Below are 5,555 nucleotides of genomic sequence, written 5' to 3'. Positions count from 1 at the left end.
CCTCTTTCTGTCTTCAACCTGAAAATGATTTCTCAACACCTACCATACTCACACAGGTCAGGACATTGCTTTGCTGAGAAGAATAATCTTACCTGATCCTTTTCTTTGGAGCAGAAGAAGATGCCTTCAAAGTCTCAGGACATTGCTACCTTAGGATGTTGCTATTCTAGTTTTTCTGGCAGCTGCTGGCCTGGAAAATCATGATCCTCTCCGTAAATGTTCTTCTGCACCCTGCAAGCTTGCTCAGGGCTCATGATTATTTTTTTCCTCCTTTTTCAAATAGTTTTTTTTTTTTTTCTTTTTTGGTTCAGACAGAAAGGCCTCCCTGCCTAATTTAATTTTGTTTCTCCTTTCTTTGTTACAAGCAGATGTCACTTTTACATCTGTGACTCTGATCAAATGCCCCATGTCTCCCCACCACCAGCCCAGCAGATGTTACTACTATTAGCCAAACTCCAGCAAAAAGAAAAAAAAAAAAGAGTAACAGGCAGCCCCTTCTGCTAATCATGGCATTGGTCGGGGAGACAACTAGAGAAGTAGAACGGGGCTCTTCCGTGATGATGTGCTTAAAAAGATACATACTGGAGATCTGTATCCCATCAGCTATGTGGAGGATAGCACTTACATATGGGGTGTCTCTGAAGTGAATTTAAATACAGAAACACCATCTATGAGTTAGCCATAAAGCTCCAACCCAAACCCACACAGCTAACCCAGGGCAGATGTCTTTTAAAGTGACATGACCCTGGACACATAATATTTATATGCAGGAGTAAAGCACTACATTAATCCTGCGTAAATGTTGTGTAAAAAATAAGACAAAACATATAATTAACTTCTATACATACATGTCTTTCAGTAAATTCTTAAGAGAAATTTTCTGCCCGATTGCTTTATTTTCTCCTATTTGGTATCTTAGAGCCTGCTCTTTCATATGCATTATAAACATGCAATAGGAAAGACTGGGTCCATGCACTGTCTAAATTCCAAAGTGTTTAATATGCAATTCAAGGAGACTCTACCACCATCATCATCTTCTTCATCGTCATCACCACCATCATCCTCACCATCATCATCATACTCATGTCTGACATTCACTGGATTCTTTCCAGGTGCCAAGCACTGTGCTAATTGTTTTGCACACGTTATTGTCAATCAGTTAATGATTGTTAGTCCCACAGTGCCAGGAGGTTAGTTACCAGAAATACGAAGAATTTCTATTATGAAACGTGTATTATGGTTGCTAGGCAAATGGAAAATGTGGAAAAAATTCTAAAATGCTAGGAGACGGTCTCTATCAGTGGATCTTCATACTTGGGGATGCTGTGGTTGGTTTGCTTGATGTTCCAGGGAAATGCTGTCTCAATAAATTCCGACTAGGTCATTTTCTTAGTGCAGGTGAATGGGAAAGGCTCCTGCCTGCAGAAATCTTTTTGGAGAAACCCAAGGACAAATCTTGCCTTTTAAATTCTCTGGTTGAGAGAATTGTTGGTTCTGAGGGGAGCTTTTGGCAGTCAGTGGCCTCGCTGTGCTAGGATAATTTGGATGCAGTATCAAATAAAGCAATCAGAAAGAAAATTCCTCTGAACTCTCACTGGTATTTAATATTTTATTCATTCCCATGTTATTGTGCTTTGCCTGCGGTGAAATAGCCTCAAAACAGCCTCCTAGGAGTGAGGCATTAGGAGGCTGACAAGCGTTTTCCCATGAATTGCTACTACAATACAATGGCATTTTGTTTGCTGTTTTGTTTCCTTGTCTTCTAACATTCTTTCTGACTTTCAAGGAAAAAAAGAAGAAGAAAAAGAAACCTTCCTATGAATGGCAAAGAAAAGGAAAGAAAAGTTTCTTTTAAACTTTCAACCTTTTTCATTTGGTACTGGGTAGCATGTAAACATTTTTTTTTTTCTCATGGTATATATGCCCGTAGTTTCTTCCCTTTGTGTGTGTGTGTGTGTGTGTATGTGTGTGTGTGTGCTTTAAATGGCCTTTTTCTTTCTTTCTTTTACCACAGCATTGCCTTTCCATTATTGATTCAGAAAATCGGCAGGGGAAAAAAAAATCAACCGTGTACACATATTAAGAAAGGGAAGTCAGAGGAAGATGGATCAAACCATCCATCTATCCATGCGGTCATTTATCTATCAATCTATCTCTGCTACCCACCCGCCTCTATTAAAATAAATAGCAGGCACTGTACACATTGCTGGTTGGCTGAAGTTGTGATCTGGACAAAAGGTCTGTTTGGGAAAAGGATGCTGAAGCTCTAATTCTATTTGTGCCGGTTGAAAATCAGGAGGGGTTTTTCTACACTTCACTTTTATTAGATTATTTCTTATAGATGGTTTCTTTTTTCCTCCCAGACGCGTGGTGGAGGCTGCTGAAGCAGTTGGTCTATAGTTGGAATAATTAAATTAACCATTTGGTACAACTTTTAGGGGAGAGCTCGCGTGTAGAAAGCACAGCTCTAACAAAACAGGGCGCTGGGGCTGGGGCTCCGGTCTGGCCCAGCCCCGCAAGCCTTTCATCTTCGGAGCAGAAGCAGGACCCCGGGCCACAAAAGACCCACAGAGGGGACGACGGGCCAGGGACGGTGGGGGTGGGGTGGGGTGGGAAGAGGGACGGTGACACTGAACAAAATAAACCTACAAGGCCTACAAAGGGGAAAATGAAGTCAAGCGCATTTGCTCATCGGACCGTGCGGTCCCGGCGCTGAAAGGTCCCCTGGTACAAAGAGAAGGAGGCGCACAGCACCCCGCCCGGGCGAGGCCGGGCAGCAGGGGGCGCCTGGAGAGAGGCCTGGGCCGACCGGGGCACCGGGGAGAGCCCGGGGCTGTGGGGCGGGGGAGGCGGGGAGGGAGGCGGGTGGGCGCCGCGGAGCGCAGGGCTGGGAGAAACCCAGCCCCGCGGGCCGGTGCCCAGCTCCGGCCGAGGCTGGGCCTTCCGCTCACACCCCACCCCGCCCCGGCACCCCCCATTGGCCTCGCACTTCCCTCGCTGGGGCGCCTTGGGCCCCGCTCCCCTGGCTTCTCCCGGTGTCACCCTCGGAAGCCCCCAGATCCAGCTCCCCAGAGCGGCACACAGCACCCCCCACGCCAACAGCTCCTGCGCACGGAGACTGTCCTCCTGCACCGACTAAATCCCAAAGTTCTACATCGTCACTCAAGAGCCACCACCCTCAGTAGCTGTTGACAGAAACCCTGCTCCTCCGAGCTCCCCTCACACTCCGGGTCCGGGGCCGCCTCCGCGCCAAGGGCTATAGGGGCCTCCGGGGACTGTCTGCACATTGGGATGCAAGGTGTAATTGCCCCGCACTCCGGGCGGGCGTAGGGCCCGGGCCCCGGCCGCAGACCCCGTGACACCGGTCGGGGATGGAGCTTCTTGGGCAGAGAGCGCGCGCTGTACACGCGGCGGAGACACAGCCCCCGGTGCACCGAGGCACGCGCGCCCAGAGAGGTGTAAGCCCGGTATTTGCCAAGCCAAGGGCCTTGAAGCCAAAACGCGTCCCCTCCCAGACACTGTGTCACACTTCTGCAGAGAAACGGCTGAAACTCCATGTGAGCGGGAGGAGCAGGCTAGCCGGGCGCCACCCAGGCCAGTGCTCCCTGCATCCACACCCCCTGAATGCGGGCCTGGGGCAGCAGGGTCGCGCTCCGAAAACCGAGGCACGCCCCCAAAAGTTCGAGGGATTCGAGAAACCTGGACAATCGCTGCCCTATGTTTGACAACCTATCCTCCACCTCCCTTAAGGGGGGGGGGGAGGGTGGTGGTGTAAATAAGGGTGGGGAAATTCCATGTGTAGCGTCCGAAGGGGCACAGCCACCTCCCGATCTAAATGCAGATTCATATTCATGAGAACGGGATAAAGACAAATCCCCACTGTAATAACACTTGGATTCCCATCCGTCTTTGCTGGCCTTTAGGTTTAGGGGACCGAAGACGGATGTTTGCATCTCTTTTCTCCTCTTGTCTGGTGACCATAAAGAAAAACCATTTAGAGCGTTGCAATTTGTTTCTCGCCGGAGTACAACCTTGTACACATTTATTTTCATTTCACCCCCGTGCACAAAAAAGTGCACACTGGTCACCAAGGGCCCTTCTTTATCAAATACGCATTGTACAACATACAACTGCAATAAAACTATCAGCCCTCCCCATAAAACTATCACCAAGCTGCTCCAGCGGTCCTGCTGCCTGCACTCCCGACATTAGGTCTTGGGAACGTCCAGAGGATGCGCCATCACCTGAAATCAGCCTGAAACTCACCCAGCAGAGAAGCACAAGGCTGGGGGGCCGCCGTCCCTGTTTAATCCATTACAGCGTCCGCTGCAGTTTAGTGCGCAATAAAACACGGGGGCAGTGGAGAGCGGGCGCCCATCCACTCCCCAGCACTAGCATCGAATTAAACCACTTAGTTTGGCAAACACTGAACGCCTAAATGCCCCTATAAAGACTTTATGAGTTTGTTACTTTAATTACTGACTTGTTACAGAGCACATAAAGGGGGTAATGAATGCAATAAAACTAATTATCTACACATTTAATTCATATAAAATATCCAGGGTTTGTTTACACCACCCGGCGATTCAACTAAGCATTCCTCCTCTTGCCTACCGAGAGAAAAGATTTAATGAAATACTTTTCCTTATTCTGCTAGAGCCTAACGAACCAAATGAAAATTACCCTCTGCTTAAATCATGGGGCCACTGAGGTCCACAAATCACCGTTCGCCTCTTTGTCTGTACCTTGCTGCCAGCACCCAAGAGTCTGAGGAGTTGGAGGAGGAAGTGTTCGACCTGGAGCCTGGGCATTTTGAGAGCAAAGATTTCGCTCACTGCAGTCAACACACCTAAAAGGCAAGCGGACAGCAATCCTCTTTGCGAAGCCCCGGGTCTCTGGTAGATTGGGGGCACCTGCAAAAGTGTAGGTGATAAAAGAGGAGAGTGCCCGGGAGGGATGGAAGAGGAGACACATTTAGGGACACTTCGTGCCCGCTTGCCAGTCATGGTGTAATTAAAATCAACAACCGCACAGAACCTCCAAACCAACAAAATGCAAACCCCAAGCTAATGCAGAAAGACACAGAGCAGACCGCAAAGAAGTCATCGGTAGAGACAATCCAGATGTTTCACATTCAAGAGCTTTACTCAGATGTTGCTTTATTTTTTAAACAGCTGTGTAAGCGGAGTCTCTAGAAAAGCATGTTAAGCTGCGACAAGAAATGCAATTTATAAGATGCTCTTTTTTTTTTTTTTTAACCCCCTCTACCAGGTGTATTTTAAAGAACCGCTTATCCTTCACATAAACCCCCTTGGCCCACTTACTCTATGTTACAGGGCGCCTGAGTCTTGTCAATGTCCCAGTCCTTTATAACATTTCATGCACTTCAGGGGGTAGGCTTGTTGTTAAATTGAGCATGTAACGCTCTTACAAAACAGGTTTTCTATGACATCAAGGTTTCTTCTCCCTAACCGAGGGGGGAAAAAAAGAGGACGAAGAAGGGGGAAACACACACACTATCTCAATTTATGCCTAAGGTATATGATCAGTTAAAA

Source organism: Phoca vitulina, unplaced genomic scaffold, assembly GCF_004348235.1.
Source record: "Phoca vitulina isolate PV1807 unplaced genomic scaffold, GSC_HSeal_1.0 scaffold3, whole genome shotgun sequence".
NCBI classification, from domain to species: Eukaryota; Metazoa; Chordata; class Mammalia; order Carnivora; family Phocidae; genus Phoca; species Phoca vitulina.
The sequence above is the reverse complement of the archived record's forward strand: the minus strand, read 5'-3'. Positions refer to the sequence as shown.